The 17067-nt window shown below is 42.6% G+C and overlaps 1 protein-coding gene across 1 annotated transcript in view; it reads left to right on the forward strand.

Annotated features, from left to right (window-relative positions):
• UNC13C (unc-13 homolog C) overlaps positions 1–17067 on the forward strand; it is a 692691-nt gene that overhangs the window by 124723 nt on the left and 550901 nt on the right. The window lies entirely within an intron of this gene.

Below are 17067 nucleotides of genomic sequence, written 5' to 3' on the forward strand. Positions count from 1 at the left end.
GGGGGGGGAGGGGGGGGGGGGGGGGGGGGCAGTGCTAGAGCATTCCTCCCTTCCCCAGGGCTGAGCTGACAGGAGCATGGCCAGGCCCTGGCAGGACGCTGTGATTAGGAAAGAGTCACTCCCTTGATAACAGCATTTATCAGCTCTGTTATCAGCATTTAACACCCCATCAGAAAACAAAGCCTCTCTCATTACAAGCTCTTCTTAAACAGCTTTTTTCCAAAGGAAGGAATTCAGGGACATCACCATCTGAGCTGTTGATTACCTCCAAAAAGCCCTAAACAGACACTGTCTTCCTTACACAGCATTAGCTAGCATACCACACACTGGCTACAGTACATGCTGTGGGAAAGAGGAGAAATGGATCTCTGCGTAAGCAATGAGTTGGTGGGGTATGGGGAAGCCAGCAGACCCTGCTGGGCCTGTAAGTCTCTACCAGAGTTCTGGTACCAGGGAGCAGAGGGGAGGGGAGAGCCCTGCCCAGCACAGAGAGCATGCTGGGATGCTGGGGGTGTCTGGTTTAACTTAAACCAGTAAAGGGTCTGGGACAGACATTGCATAAACTGGTTTGACCCAAAGTCTGACATTATATTCAACCAGGTTTATCTCAAACCGTTTTCAGCCACTTTCAAACTGGTTTATGTACACTGAACATCTGTTCTGTTATAGGTTTAAACCAGTTTCTGATCACTTAAACTGGTTTATGTGTAATGTCTGTCCCTAGCCTTTGTGAAGTGTGCCCCAAGTTACTAAAACATCGAAGGCTCTGCTAAGTGAGAATCTGGATACAGTAAAGAATTACTGTTTTTTCTTTCTTTCTTTTTTACAATACATTTTTTCCCCTCCTTTTGGATACCACTGATATTACAATATTGCTTTTAATCAACTTGATCTCACTGTTTTAGGTCATTTTAATGTTGTTATGATTAAATGCTTAGATAGTATGATGGCGAACATGGCAGAAATGCATATTTACAAAGATAAATTAAGAGTGGCACCAGGTTATTGTTTTGCCAGTTATATAATGGAGATCTGGTGGAGGAATAGCCTGTACTACTATCTAGGAGCCAGTTTCTATCTCCACCTCAAACTTCTATAAACTTTACGCAAAACATTTGCCCTTTCCATAGTTCACCTTATTTCATTCTTATCTTGCTGTTATAAATGATGCAGCCCATGTATAGATTTGTCTGGGATAGCTGAGGATTAAGAAAAAAATCCTTGGTTTAATTGTAACCCTATTGTAACAATCCTGCTATAGATGCAATAGTCATGTTATAGGTGTTAAATATTTTGTACTCGTAGATATGGAGACAAGATGTTCTCTTATACAGGTTTTACAGAAGCATGAGTTGTTTCTTATTTACACTGGTTAAAATGAGTGGAAAATCAGAGCCTATCTTTTTAAAGGATGGTAACTTTGCTATGAAAAAATGCACTATTTAGAAAATTATAGAGACTCTTAAAGAAATTGAGGTGAAACTGGTGCTTTGGGACTGCTATCAAGACAGCGTAACTAGCCTGCAGCATGCTCCATACAGAGCATGACAGAAGTTGTTCTTAGACCCGTGTCTCCAGATTCTGAAATGGCCTCAGAGGTCCATTTGCAGGAGATACAGTTACTGTGTCCATGTAACTGCTTGGATCTTATACCATGAGACCCTCCTTCAGATCAGTGGATGACAGAGGTGACTCAAAGCAGCATCTATGCATTATCCCTTTGTGAGTTTACCTCAAGCTGAGGGTGTTGGGTGTTTATGTAACCTACTATATCATTATTATGTATATCCAATTCTCACTATAACATAAATAACAATCATGGAAAGTACAATATTTCAATATAACTGTCAGAGACTTTTTCAAACTTGTCTTAAAATTAATTACCAGAATGAATAAACTGCATCTTTTTACATTAGAGCTGTTCTCTTTCTTTCTCTCTCAGCATTTGTCCATCATAGCCCAGCCAATTGGGCTGATTCTAAGATGGTACTCAGCTGGATGGAATAATGCCTGTTTTGCCACAGAAAGATTGGACTCATTTTCTTCACTTTCTTAATATTATATTTTAGCTGTTATTAAGGCTCTTTAAGACAAGTTTCATTTGCAGAGAAGTTGCTAGGTATCTCTTTCATGGCCTTTTAATATACAGAGGACCAAGAAAAAAACTCTAAATCCAGCCTCATAATTGCTTTATAGTGCTGGCTATTTGCTCCCAATGCTCATATATAATTTTTCTACTCATTAACATATGCTTTATATGTCCATCCCTAGTTTTGCACTTTTAGCAAAAGCCTGGATTGTATCCATGGTTCTTGAAACATTTCTACAAATAGCCTTGTCATAACTTGTAATCCCAATAATTAGCTGGTGCTATTCAATTTTTGTGTGTTTGCAAGAATCATAATATTAGTTAAATGCTGAGTCTTTATATTTCAGTGATGCTCTATTTTGACATAATTCTTGCCTTCACAAGCAGCATATCTGTATATAAGCAGCATATCAGCACAGGAAGGGAATAAAGTTTGCTTTTCACCTTCGCTGTAATTATTATGAATTATTAGGGAAATACCTTTTTGTTTATTCATATATGTTTAAAGTATGTAGATTACAAATACAAATTGTGTCTATTTTTCATCAGTCTAAGACAAATCCCTAAATATTTGATCCGAACAAGGTCTGTTGCCTTTAATTCTTTTGAAAATGGTAAAGAAAATTCATTTGTTGACTCTCAGATAGCTGAACACTTAGCCTGAGGTTTGTGATGGATGTGAGTTTTTGCCTAATTTCTTTTTACGTCTTGTCCATTTTGCAAGGCTCAAAATTCTTATTCAGCCTGCAGATCAATTGGGGAAGATTCTGACATACAGGTGTCCCAAAGTAAAGTCAGTTAAGGGATCCAGGTTCATGTGTGTATATATATATCTTGGTAAGCTAAGTACAGATGTTCAAAAAGCCTGAGGCTGAAGGTTCGCACTTGGCTCTAAGCACTCTAGGTTAGGTCAGGCACGAACAAATAGACATTCACCCTTTGGGAGGAGGGGAGGAAGGGAGAAGGTGGAGGGGGCACCCACACTGCCTGCACTGTCTGAAGCCAGCAGGTTGGGGGCATTCCTGTACACCTCCCAGCAGGCTGCTGGAAAATGCCAAGCCCAGTGAAACAGCCAGGCCACCCCTGATTGGCCAGCTTGGTTCCTCTCCCCAGCTCTGCTCTCCACCAATGGCTGGCTGTCAGTGGGGAGGTGGGAGTGGAGGCCCCTGCCTTGCCTTGCGTCCCCCCAGACCAATGCTACCACAGTTGGGGGAGGTGCTGTGTGATGCCTGCCCCACTCTTCCCTCCACTGCCTAGCCTGACTGACAGCCACAGGCAGGAGGTGGGGCTGGGGGCCACATGAGCAGTCAGACAGGCTGGGCAGTGGGGGAGGAGGGAGTGGAGACCCCCACCATGTGCCCCCCCCAGCAGTGCTGACTTGAGACTTGGGATCTTAGCCTCACCTGCAGTCACTGCAGACGCCTCTTGCCCCTGCAGAAGAGTGGGGAGCTCCACCCTGCTGCAGCCCCCTCCCTTCAACCTCCCTACTCCCCAACTCTGTTCTTTCTGGCCTCCTCTATGCCCCTTCTGCTGCACCAGACTGACCAAGGAGCCAGGCTGGATATCCTAGGAGGCATCTCTAGAAGCAGCCTCTGCCCCACCAACTGGCTGATGCTGTAGCTGCTGCCTCCACCACCACTGCCCTTGACACCATTCCCAAGAAACCCAGAACCTTTTTCTCTTTGCAGTGGCAGCAGCAGGTCAGGACCCACAGCAGCAGCAGCTGCCACACCTGGCCCAGCTCCCCAATCAAAGGTTCCCCCCACCTCCTCTTTGTTGCTGCTGGTGCTCAGACATGTCATGAGGAATACATAAATAAATAAATCCCTTCACCCGGTGACAGAGAAAGCAGTTGATGGCAGTAGCAGTGGGATTAGATCCAGCCCAAGTGCCTAAACTGAGCATGTCAAGTACCCAGCTCAGGAAGAGGGAGGAAGGAGGCTGAGATGACACTTGGTCCTGACACTGCCTGGGAGGAGGGCTCTGAGGAAGGGAGGAGATTCAACATCATGTCAGGTACCTGCTTCAAGTTCTCCCCCTCTCCCTAGTACCTCCTGCTGCTGCTGCTGTTGCTGCTATTTGGACTAGGCACTGTGCAGTGAGTCTCAACTGGACACGAACACACAGCCATCCTAGGGCACTGCACATGGGGTGTAGCCAGACACTCCCCAGTCGCATTGATGGCCTGGCCCCCAATACTACCACCTGCCAACCCATGTGCCACTGGCATGGGAGGGGCATGGATATGCAAACACACACACACATGCACACACGCACGCACACTGGGGGCTCCAACCAGCTGCAGCTGAGGGCCCAGGCTCCCTCTCTCTCTCTCTCTCCCTTCCTCTCCCCCACACACAGAACCCACCTCCAACCTGCTGGTGCCATGAACCTGTGCCCACATGCACCCAGCACACCCCTCTCCAGCACTACGCCCACTCCCTAGGGCAGCTAGTGGGCACCCTCCTCTGTATGTGTGTGGTATGTGGGTAGGGGTAGGATGCTTATTCTTCCTATTATGACTGACCCTCCCCCTTACCCCCTGATATCCAGCTGCTGCTGACAGTTGTGAGAGCCTGCGAGTGAAGGCTGAAGCTGGCATGCTACCCTGAAAGGTTAATGGGAACCTGCAAGGCAGCCTGGGATGCCAGGGGTCTGTGCCCTAATTTGAGTCACTAGGTGATCTGGTACAGAAGTTGGATAGACAGATCTAACCTAAATTGTTATATCTAATACTACATCCATCCAGGTCTATCTTAGACCAAGTTCCACCATTTTTATACCAGTCTATGCAAGTCAAAATTCTGTTTTGGTTTAGGCAGGTTTAGACTTATTTCCAATCATTTATACCAATTTATGCGTAATTTCTGTCCTTAGCCTTATAGCACTGTATGTAGCAGGGCTGCCATAACAGTGAGCTAAGCATGAGTGCTGTGAGTATGGATTCTAGAAGCAATGTTGATTCTATTAAATGCAAAGAAATGCAGGTGAAAAGTCAAACTTTTCATTAATTTTCCAGAAATAAGCCACCTTTATTGTATTAACAAAGTTATTCCAAATAATGAGTATAGCTGTTTAAGAAAATATATTCTTTGTAAATAGCTCCAGAGTTTAACATCAGACAATATGTGAATTATCTGTTTTAAAAAATACTGACAAACTTTGAATATTTATATTAGCTCTGGTATCGACTGAAGCTTCCCCAGTAGTGTTTCTATTTTTTATGTATAATGTTGTATTTAACTCAAAAAGTTAAATTACTCTACAAAATGTATGCCTATGATCAGCAATATTATACTCCCAAAGTAAGCACCTTAAAAAAATGAAGTATCCCAGTAATCTTAAATGCTATATGCAACACAGTGATTTAAAAACATAAAACTATCAGAGCTTATCATATTTTGCTTTGCATTATAATGCTTTGCATTGCTTTGATCTGGAAATATGTTAAACATCAGTAATGCAGAGCAGCACTATCATACCATTGTGATTCTTTCTGAAGTGGTTATGCTCAGGGATGAAAAATTAAAATTAAACTATGAATTTTTTATGTGAAAATTTCTTCATTTACAAGAATGCTTGTAAAATGCATTGAATGTTGCCCTGACACCTGTCTGTGTAATAAAGGTGCTAGTACATCATCAGATTGATGCTCTTTAAGCAATAATAATTGTAGAGTTTTTGTAATATTTCTGATGATCTGACTAACTGTTTTAAAGTTAATATTAGTGACTCTGTATAGTACTGGAGTTCTTGTGTAGCCAAAAGAATCTCCACTGGGGGTGTGTTCTGTATTTATACATCATCCTGGTTTCTGCTTTTTATCTGAATTCATGCTGTGTGCAAATAGTAGTAGTGGAAAAATATTTTTGTCCATGTTCAGTAGAACATTATGACCATACAGGTTACTACGAATAGCGTGCTAAACGCTGCTGAGACATCACAGGCTGCTTTGTGTGTGCAGCACTACTCATCCTGGACTTAATCCCCAAAAGACCAAACTTCCTTTGACACAGATTTAAATCAGAAGTAGCTGCACTGATATGAATGCAGTTGCACCAGTATAAAACTGGTGTAATGAAAAGAAGAATCAGCGGGGGGGGGGGGATTTGTTTTGTTGTGTTTGTTTTACTTGGCTCTATAATCTGATAAAACTAACTCATTAGTATAAGGATCGAGAACTACAGTGTAGCTGCTGCTTCATTGTTAAAGTTTTTTGTCACCAGACAGAAAGTATATCTTTTAATGCATGCTAAGTTTTTTTTGTTTGTTTTGCATTAAACTAGTTTATTTTATTTGCATTAAACAATTTATTTTAGAAAGTTCACTCTTAAAAGACAGCTGAAAGGAAATAAATTTAATATTTAATCTAGTAAACTTGAAAAGGTGAGCAGGAGCTTCTGTTTATTGCTTGATTTTCCTGAAGGCACTATATACAAACAGTCCTTGAATTTATGACACAATTGGTTCCTGAAAAATGTGTCTTAAGTTGAAACATCGTAACTCAGAACCAATTTTCCCATACGAAAAAGTTATAAATGGGGGATTGGTTCCTGAACCAAGGCCCGATACTAGGTGCAAGTAGGCAGGTATTTGATCTGGCTTTGGATCTGGCCACTTTGGATGCCAGGGATCCAATCCAGAGCTCCAGATTGGGTTCCCACTTCGATCCAGCTGAAGCTTCGGAGGCACCTCAGAGATCCAGCCATAAGGTATAAAGGGGGATCAATGAAATATCTATAAATTTGGGGTGGGTTGTCCAATTTGGATGAAACTTGCAGGAATGGTAGCGTCTGCTGAGAGCATGAAGTCTGCCAAGTCTCAAGAAGATCAGTGCAGGGGTTCTGGGGGAACTGAACCCCAAATTTGTGAAAGAAAACTCATGTCACATGTATGTGTTACACCACAGAGGAGTCAAAACTGCAGGGGTGGTGGCCCCTGGTGAGGCTACAAAACCTGCCAAGTTTCAAGAAGATAGGTACAGGAGTTTGGGGGAAACTGTACCTCAAGCTGCTGACAGGCAAAACTCGTGACGTGTGTTAAGGGGCACCAGGGTGAAAGCTGCAGGCCTGCTAGCCTCTGCTGCGGCCACAAAGCCTGCCAGCTGTCAAGGAGATCGGTACAGGGGGGTTCTGGGCCCTGCACCTCTGGCTGCTGACAGACAAAACTCGTGACATGGGTGCTTGTGCAACTGTGTCTGTCTTGGGGCACAGAGTAGGGGGGGAACTACTGCAGGCCTGACTGCTAAGCTACTGTGTTACCAGTTACCAGTCAATCATGATTCACTCAGGGACCCGCTCAATACACAGTACCTAGCTAGTAGAAGCTGCTAGATAATTAGTTAATTAGCAACAATTAACACCTACAAAATCAGAAACTAAGGAGAGGAAATAATCAATAGAGACAATCAACTGCCTCAACCCAGAGTCAGGTGCACAAGCACCCATGTCATGAGTTTTGCCTGTCAGCAGCTAGGGATGCAGGACCCCAGAACCCAGAAGCCTTGCACCTATCTCCTCAACAGCTGGCAGGCTTTGTGGCCTGAGTAGGGGCCACCACCCCTGCAGTTTTCAGCCCACTGCACCTTAACACACATGGGGTCACCCATGTCACAAGTTTTGCCTGTCAGCAGCTTGAGGTGCAGTTTTCCCCAAACTCCTGCACCGATCTTCTTGAAACTTGGCAGGCTTTGTGGCCTCACCAGGGGCTACTAGCTCTACAGTTTTCATCCCCCTGTGGTCTAACACATACACATGACATGAGGCTTGCTTTCAAGAATTTGGGGTGCAGTTTCCCCCAAACCCTTCCACCGATCCTTTTGAAACTAGGCAGGCTTCATTTTCTCAGCAGAGGGTACCACCCCTGCAAGTTTCATCCAAATCAGACAAAAAAAACAAAGTTATAGATACTTCATTGGTTCCCCATTATACCCTATGGCCGGATCTCCAAAGCGGCTCTGAAGCTTTTCCGAAGTGGTTCAGAAGCTCTGAACCGCTTCGGAAAGCCTAACAAAGCCAGTGCTTCGATCCGGACATGCTGCTTCAGATGCCGAAGTGTCTGAAGCTTCTTCAAATCCGAAGCATGGTCCAAAGCCTCACACAGCCCTACCTGATACTCTATTTTCACCAAAAATAACCTAGTATTTTGTAGTTAATCAATTATAGATGAGTAATATAGCTACATTAATGTGTTTGTATTATAAAGAGAAATCATATTGATTTGGAAGGACTTCTTTGAGGTGACTTTGCTGGACTTTTTGAAGGGTTCTTGGCTGGAGTCTTCTCAGATGTCTTGGCTGCAGATTTTTCTGGAGTCTTGTCTGCTTTCTTAAAGAAAGTGTCCAAGGAAGTTTGGACAGATGTTCTCCGGGGAGATGGGTGACACAGCGAACTTGTTCGCTGGTGTGGCGTTGCATCAGATCAAGAGTCATAAAGTCTAAACTGACATCAGAAAATCAAAACAGGGTGTCAATTTACAAATATTGTAAGTGCCACTCGTTGTAACTCAAAACACCATAAGTCGAAGACTGCCTGTATATGTAGTCCTTCTTTCAGAAGTAATCTATATTATTGAATCCAGAACAAGTAACTTTTATTGTGCATGTTGTCCTTCATACAAATTATGAACTACAACAGTCAAAACTCATAAATATAAGACTTAATCCAATGCCCACTGTAGTCAGTGTAGATCTTTCCATTAACTTTGGAGAGCTTTGGATCAAAGCCATGTTGCCTAGAATTATGGTAGATAGCAACATGCTGAGTTTGATGATAAGTATTATTTGAAGGAAGGATGTTTTCTGTTGAGACTTGAAGAAAACCAATGAGGAGTTCATAAGCAAGGTTGTTCAAGGTAGCAGAAGTTGCAAAGGAAAAGGCTCATACAAAATGAACGAACAAATAGCTCCTACTAATGCAGCCCAGTATGATGTTAACCTTCTTGGAAACAAGGATACACTGCCTTGTAACTGTGAGTAGTTCATTGATTCTGTTTAGAGCTTAGAATAACTAAAAGATAAAAGAGTAAAACATATGTTTATATTTCTTCTATGAGGCTCACATTCATAGATTTCATAGACATTAGGGCTGGAAGGGACCTTGGAAGATCATTGAGTCCAGCCCCCTGCTCGAAGGGCAGGAAGTCAGATGGGGTCATAGGATCCTTTCATAGGATTCTTTCAACATTTCTTGACTTATATATTTTAACGAGGATATTGCTATTGGAAACTTTCTCTCTTTTGTTTAGCTGCAGCTAAGTACATCATCTGCTTGAACCTACTGATCCAGGTTTTGGCTTTCCCACCATCATGCTGCCATGCATATACAAACAACTGCAGAAAATTAGCAATCACAGAAAATTATATTACTGTCAATTTTATCTTGGGGGAGGAACAAGGTAATACATCAAGCTATTGTTGATGCATAGTAGTCTGGGGTGGATCCTCAGTGGTACAGGTGCACCCTTCCTTTGATTCTACTCAAAGTTAAAAACAAACTTCCTGGCAGTAGCAGTAGCATTTCTACTCAGGCAGCAGTGAGAGCATCAACTGAATTCATGGATCATTAAAATCAACCTGAATTCATTCTACACTCTTCATTTCACAGGTGTTAATGGCCATCTCTCCTTTTTAATGGTCTTGATGTTCCAGTAATCAAGCTAATCCTTGTTCTTCAATTCTGCGGTGTTAGCTGCTCCTGATAATATAACTCCCATTTCAGAGCCCCACAGTCTGTTTTTAACTCATTCTAATAAAGTTATATTTGTTTTTGCTTTGATATTAAACTGAGTAATATAACCCTAGGCCCCTAGCTTATTAGTAAACTTCATGTTTCTTTTATCTGGAAAAAAGGGGTTGTATTATATAAAATGTTGCACTACTATCTCTACCCCCATTTTCAAAATCCTAGATCTGCCCATGGTACTGATAATAGTTGTTATATTCAGCATAATTAAAAATGAAACATTCTATAAAAATACAAAAAATATTTTTTTCAACTTGCTGCAGGTTGGATTCATAAACAATTTTAGCTGGTTTTCCTTATATAAACTCCTATTGATAATTGAATGTCTGGTGTTTATAGTTTGGTTCAAAGTACTAGCAGATTTGTTTATCTGACTCTGAGGAACACCATTTTGGATACGTTTTTATTTGTATAGTTGTAAAGTATTTTTGTAGGTGCCCATTAGCTGGCTGTAGTTATTTGTCAGCAAAACTGAATGTGAACTCATTTGCACAACTAAAAAGGAGCCTCTGCACTTCATTGCTATCTATGGGCATGTCTCTTGATTCATTTCCAGCTTCATAAATGAAAATTAAATTAATAGCCTTCATCTCTTGAATGTAAATTTCAAGTCTTCTTTATCTGAGGAGTAAATGGCATCCCATTATCATCTTCCCTTCCTCACCAGTGGCTTGTACCAAAACATTTCAAGCCCTGACTTTAATGGCTGCCAAGATTGTAGTGTCATAGAACATTAAGCTTGGAAGGGACCTCAATAATTCATCTAGTTCAACCCCCTGCTCAAAGCAGGACCATACCCAACTAGATCATCCCAGCCAAGGCTTTCTGTAGCCAGGTCTTAAAAACCTCCAAGGATGGAGATTCCTGGTTTTTTTACCTCAGTCTTCCTGGGTAGCCTGTTCCAGTGCTTCACTGTGACAGGGGGAAGATCACGTGGCCAGTCACTGCACCAGCCAACCCCACTCTCTAGGGCAATCCACCCTGTCTCACCTGCCATGACTTGTGGGATATATATGATGTAATAGGTGGGAGGCTGCCCATTTAATGCCCCTATGTCATGGGGTTTACACATGCCTCTTACACTCCACTTACACACTCTGGCCCCTCTCACAGGACCTCTATCACTCTGCCCTGCTCTATTGAGCAGACCCTCCTTAGGCCATCAGGCTTGCCTACATACACTCAGGTACCTCATGCAGCCTACTCTATGGGTGATGGTCCTTTTGCCCAACACTAGGCTAAGTATGGTCACTAGCCCCTCTATGGGCCCTTGGCTCTTACTCTCTGCCCCCTCTCTGGGGCTTGGGGTCTTATACCCCCAGGGACTCTGGTGCCCCCCTTTAGGCATGCCTGGCCCCAATGTTTGTTATAACACCACTGGGTTGTGGGGGCTGGGGTTATAAAGTGCTCCTACCTGCCTTTCACTGGAAAGCCTAACTGGCCTGGCATTTCTGAGGAGCTGCCTTGCCGCTGGCAGCCCCACCAGGCCATCCTTCACCAGCAGGGTGTATTTTCAAGTCATACCCAGGGCCAGGAGTCTTCTGCCATCTCCATAGCTCTTTGACCCTACCTCCAAGGTGTTCCTGAGCAGCTGCCCAGCCAGATGTTATTCTGCACTGACTCAGCCCTGAGAGCCTGAGCTAAAATGGAGTCTGCTCAGCTTTCCCCTCCAATCACATGGCCCTTACTGGGTCATGTAAACACCTCATCAGGGCTGGCCTGCACCTGCCAGCTGCCTTGCTGTTACTCACAGGCCTTAAAGTGACAGGCACCCAGAGGTGCTCTGCCACACTACCCTCCTAGTGAGAGAGTTTTTCCTACTATCTAACCTAATAACCTTCCTACTATCCCTTTCTGCACTTGAGACTATTGCGCCTCATTATGTTATCTGCTGCCACTGAGAACAGTCTAGCTCCATGATCTTTGGAACAATCCATCAGGTAGCTGAAGGCTGCTATTATATTCCCCCCTCACTCTTCTCTTCTGTAAACTAAATAAGCCCAGTTCCCTCAGCCTCTACTCATAATTCATGTGCCTTAGTCCTTTAATAATTTTTGTTGCCATCTGTTGTACTCTCTTGATTTCTCCACATCCTTTCTATATCGGGGGGGCCGAAAACTGGACACAGTACTCCAGATGTGATCTCATGAGTGCTAAATAGAGGGAAATAATCACTTCCCTGAACCTGCTGGCAACCCTCCTACTAATGCAGCCCAGTATGCTATTAGCCTTCTTCACAACAAGGCCATACTGTTGGCTGATATACAGCTTATTCTTCTCTATAACCCCGAGGTTCTTTTCTGCAGAGATGTTTATTAGCCAGTCAGTTTGCAGCCTGTACCAATGCATAGGATTCTTCCATCCTAAGTGCAGGTTTTTGCACTTGTCCTCATTAAAATTTATGAGATTTCTTTTGGTCCAGCCATCCAATTTGTCTAGGTCTCTGCATCCTAATCCAGTGTAAGACTCCAGTGTAACTACTGCTCCCCTCCAGCTTGGTGTTATCTGCAAACTTGCTGAGGGTGGAATCCAGCCCATCTTCCAGATTGTTGATGAAGATATTGAACAAAACTGGCCTGAGGAGCAATCCCTGGGTCACTCCACCTGATAACAACTGCCAGCTAGACATTGAGCCATTGACTAGTACCCTCTGATGATTTTCTATCCACCTTACAGTCCATTCATCCAACTCAGACTTCCTTAGCTTGTTTGTGAGAAAGTTGTGGGAGAAGCCTTCCTAAAGTCAAGGTATATCATATCCACTGCTCTCCTTGCATCTACAGAGCCAGTCCATCTCATCATGGACAGTCAGGTTTGTCAGGCATGACTTGGCTTTGGTGAATCCATGCTGGCTGTTCCTAATCACCTTTTCCTCCAAGTGCTTAGAATAGATTTTTTAAGGACCTGCTCCATGTTTTTTCCAGGGACTGTGGTGTGGCTGACCGTTCTGTTATTCCCTGGATCCTCCTTCTTCCCTGTCTTAAAGATGGGCACTATATTTTCCTTTCCAATCATCTCAGACTTCTCCCAACTCTGCCACACATTTTCAAAGATAATGGTCAGTGGCTCTGCAATCACATTGGCCAGCTCCCTCAGCACCCTTGGCTGCATCGCATCTGGAACTATGGACTTGTACATCTCCAGATTTTCTAAACAGTCCATAACCTATTCTTTCACCACTGTTAGCTGCTCACCTTCTCCTCAAACTATGTTGCTAAGTGTAGCAGTCTAGGAGATGACCTTACTTGTGAAAACTGAGGTGAAAAAGTAATTGAGGACTTTAGGCTTTTCCATGTCATCTGACACTAGGTTACCTCCCCTATTCAGTAAGAGACCCATACTTTCCCTGATCTTTTTGTTGCAGACATACATGTAGATGCCCTTCTTGTTTCCCTTTATATTCTTTGCCAGCTGCAACTCCAATTGTGCTTTGGCTTTCCTGACTTCATCCCTGCACATCTGAGCAATATTCTCATAGTCCACACTAGTCACTTGTCCAAGTTTCCACTTGTAAGCTTCCTTTTTGTGTTTTAGTTCATTGAAGAGTACCCTGCTAAGCCAAGCTGGTCTTCTGCCATACTTGCTAGTCTTTCTGCACATCATGATGGTTAATTCCTGCACTCTTAGTAAGGTTTCCTTAAAGTACAGTTATGGATGCGTATTATTACAGTACAATTATAAATGTGTTCTTCAAAGTAAAAGGAATCAGAACTCAAGGTAGACCATCTAGATTTTTGCAAAATAATTCTTTAATTGCTAGCTTTCAGGCACAAGCACCCTTATTCAGGTATAGGAGAAATGATTGTCGAATTTCTCCCAGGTAGAAATAAAAGTTCATATTTCATAGGAGAGTTAAAGGTGTAGTAAAATATCCTGTTTGGCACAGTTCATTTTATGCAGGTTAGATTCAGAAAAAAGTTGTAATAGTCTGTTTACCTCAAAGTTGTTTGGTGGCAAGCAGGACGTAATCATATTTCTTTCTGGTTATGATGTTTCATATTTCACAGAAGAGTAAAAGGATGGAATGCTCTTCTGGGCATAAATTTCTTATCAGATAAGATATCAGATATATTTTGCTGTTCATATCTTAGTTTCTGCCAATCAGACAACAAGCTCTGACTTTAAAGGAGCCAAATCAATTCTAAATCCATGAGTTGTTCAAGAACCAAATATGGCCCTACTACCGACAAACATCCTCCACCCCCATCTGGGGCTTCAGATGCTTCCAAATCCTTTGGCGGGCATCTTACATGCAGGCCCAAGACCAGAAGCTTGGGGTTCAGATGCCCCCAAGTTTGGCTTGCCCTGAGCCATATGACCACAGGAGCAAGCTAGGGAGGAGTCTCCCATTTCCATAAATTTGGTATGTAGCTGAGATCCTCCCACTGAAAGCTGGACAATGGGAAAGTAACTATTCAGCTCTTGTAGGGAGTCCTGTCTGCAAGTAAACAAGGGTGCAACCCTCCACTACACAGTGCGATTTGAATTGTATTACCCTGGTCAGGGTATTTTCCCTGCCACAAAAGTTGTGATCATGGTATTTCCCCTTCCAGTTAACTTTATAAGAACCTACCTAACATAAAATAGGTACTTTCAAGCCATGGTGACCCCACAACTCAGCACTGCTCAATATGCGTGTGTACTCCAGACACTCCCCACAAATGAGTGCTAATTAGTGTTGTTCCCACCCTCCCCCACATGCACACACACATGCATGCACACACGCACGACTGGAGCTGGGTTTTATTGTTATAAGCCCTGGGAGGCTCCAAAAATATATATGCAGATGCAGTGCATAGCATCTTGGTTTGGCTCTACCTCATGAAGGGCGGGACTACACTAATCAGATGTGACAGGCTAAGAGAGGGGGTGACAGAGGGTTTTTTGGTAAACTGTTTGAGGCCCCATTTAGTGATGTTTGCCAGATATTTAAGGCTGATGAAGAAACAGGAATAATTTGAAATGGGAGAGAAAGGCACAGTTCAGCTGTGGGAATGAAGATGAAGTCAAAAAGTATGTGGTACAGTGGCTTACCATGACTTGAAAAAGAGTCAGTGCTGAGGAGGACTGAGCACAATGGGCACTACCATATATCTTACTCAAATGGGATATACTAATTTATCTTTGATAAGTGAAAGGGAAACACCACGACCAAGGCAATGCAATTAACATGGCACTCTGTAGTGGAGGGTGCACCCCTGCCTACTTGCGGACAGGACTGTTTATGAGAGCCTCATAGTTAGCTTCCCACTGGCCAATCTCCAGTGGGAGGATCTTGGCTACATGTTGACTTTATGGAAATGGGAAATTCCTCCCTAGCTTGCTCCTGCAGCCATACGGCTGAGGACAAAACTCGGGGGTATCCGAACCCCAAGCCTCTGGGTTTGGGCCTGCATGTAGGATGCCTGCCAAAAGATTTGGAAGTATCTGAAGCCCCAGGCTGAAAAGTATGGGGTGGAGGATATTTGCTGGTAGTAGGGCCACATATGGTTCTTGAATGATTCAAAGGATTTGGAACTGATCTGGCTGATTTAGCTAATTTGACCTGGAACACACACTTTTTTCCTTTAAAAAAATAAATAAATAAAAAGGTTCTCATCAATATGTCTGCCCCATATGGCCAGATGTTTTACAGTCATGCTAGGCGTTGATTCCATTTAATCAGCTTCATAGTTGGTTTGCATTAGGGAGCAATAAACTTCTAGCAGCAGTTTATTGATGCATAGTGTATTTAATGAGGTTTCCTTGTATGTGGATATAAGACAAGGAGCCTTCTTCCCCATGCTGATTGGAGAAAAAACTTATATTTGAGTAAATATGGTAACATTGTCCAAAAATCTTCCTGTTAATCATTAACAAATATTTGTGCTTTGAAAGAGGTAATTTGTTCAGAAAGAGCCCAGTGAAATAGCTAGGGAGATATGAGGTCAAAGAAGGCCTTTCACTTTAAAAAGGGAATGAGTTCAAATCTTGAAGACCTGACTCTCTATGAAAGGGTAGAGTTCAAATCTTTAGAATGAAGAAGTTCCATTTGTTTTATGAAAGTCAGAAACCTACTTTTTTCACAGAACTGTGAAATCTCTAGCGGTGAGCCCTCACTATTGATTTGAATAGTATATCTGCTATTCAATATTTGAATTCTAGTGTTGAAAGTCCACATTGAAGGAAGGTGATTTAATTAATAAAGCTTTTGTCAGGTCCTGGTGCCACCACAAGGTCACTGGTGGCACCAGAGGTTTGAGAGCTGGAGAGCTTTGGGGGATGTGTTGATTTATGCTGGTTAGTATCTTCTGGTGATTTCAGTGTGGCTCCACATTCACACTGGCCAGAGCAGAACTTGTAAGAATCTGGTTTCAAAATACCAGTTATTATAACTGTGACTATAGGTGAATTATTAAGATTTGGGGACCATACATTCTCATTGTAAAATGAAAGTCATGTGCAAAATGGTTGTGACATATTGGATCACTGATATTAAACTTGCTGATGTGATGAGTTGGTGCAAAAACAATAGGATTTGATAGTAAGCAGTTATATTGTGCACAAACTGGTGCTTATCTATAACTTCCACCTTAAATCCCAGAGACAGCACTATTTCAGTTGGCCGGAGATGGCATTTTTTAGCCCAAATCAGACAAAGCCAGTAAACATAGAAACTGTTGTTCTTTTAATTCCCCGTAATTTGAGGAATACATACTTCTGTAACAGAAGAATTCAGAATGGTTTCTAAAACCTTTTGTCACTACTTTACTGGCTAAGCAAAGCAGAGGCATTGCTGTTAACATGGTGCTATCAATTTTAGATTAAACATATATTGCATAAATGGCAGGACATTGCTAATTTAGGACTAAATAATGGGTGTGTGGGTTACACACAGTCTGACAAGAAAATATAGGACTAATTCTGAAATGCTCCTCCTAGGAAGCTTGTAGTATGCAGAATTAGGGCTCCAGTCATTCTGCCTGTCAGCCAGAAAAACTGAAGTGAGTATGTCGAGCCCATCATCATTTTAGCTACCCTCCTCCCTGGTGAAGATTGACAATGTGCTGACCATTACTGTGGGTTAAACATTAATAATCTGGCTGTAGTTTGTTCCAGGCTTGTTAGTATTCTGTTGTTGGTTTTTGTTTCTGTCTTGAAGGAGAGATGATACTGAACCAAATTACAAAATGATGAGATTGCAGTTGTTATCCTACTGACTTTTTCACTTTTAATCTAATTACACCGTATATGAAT

The sequence above is a fragment of the Gavialis gangeticus genome, unplaced genomic scaffold (genome assembly GCF_001723915.1).
Source record: "Gavialis gangeticus isolate Ggan-Ray unplaced genomic scaffold, GavGan_comp1, whole genome shotgun sequence".
NCBI classification, from domain to species: domain Eukaryota; kingdom Metazoa; phylum Chordata; order Crocodylia; family Gavialidae; genus Gavialis; species Gavialis gangeticus.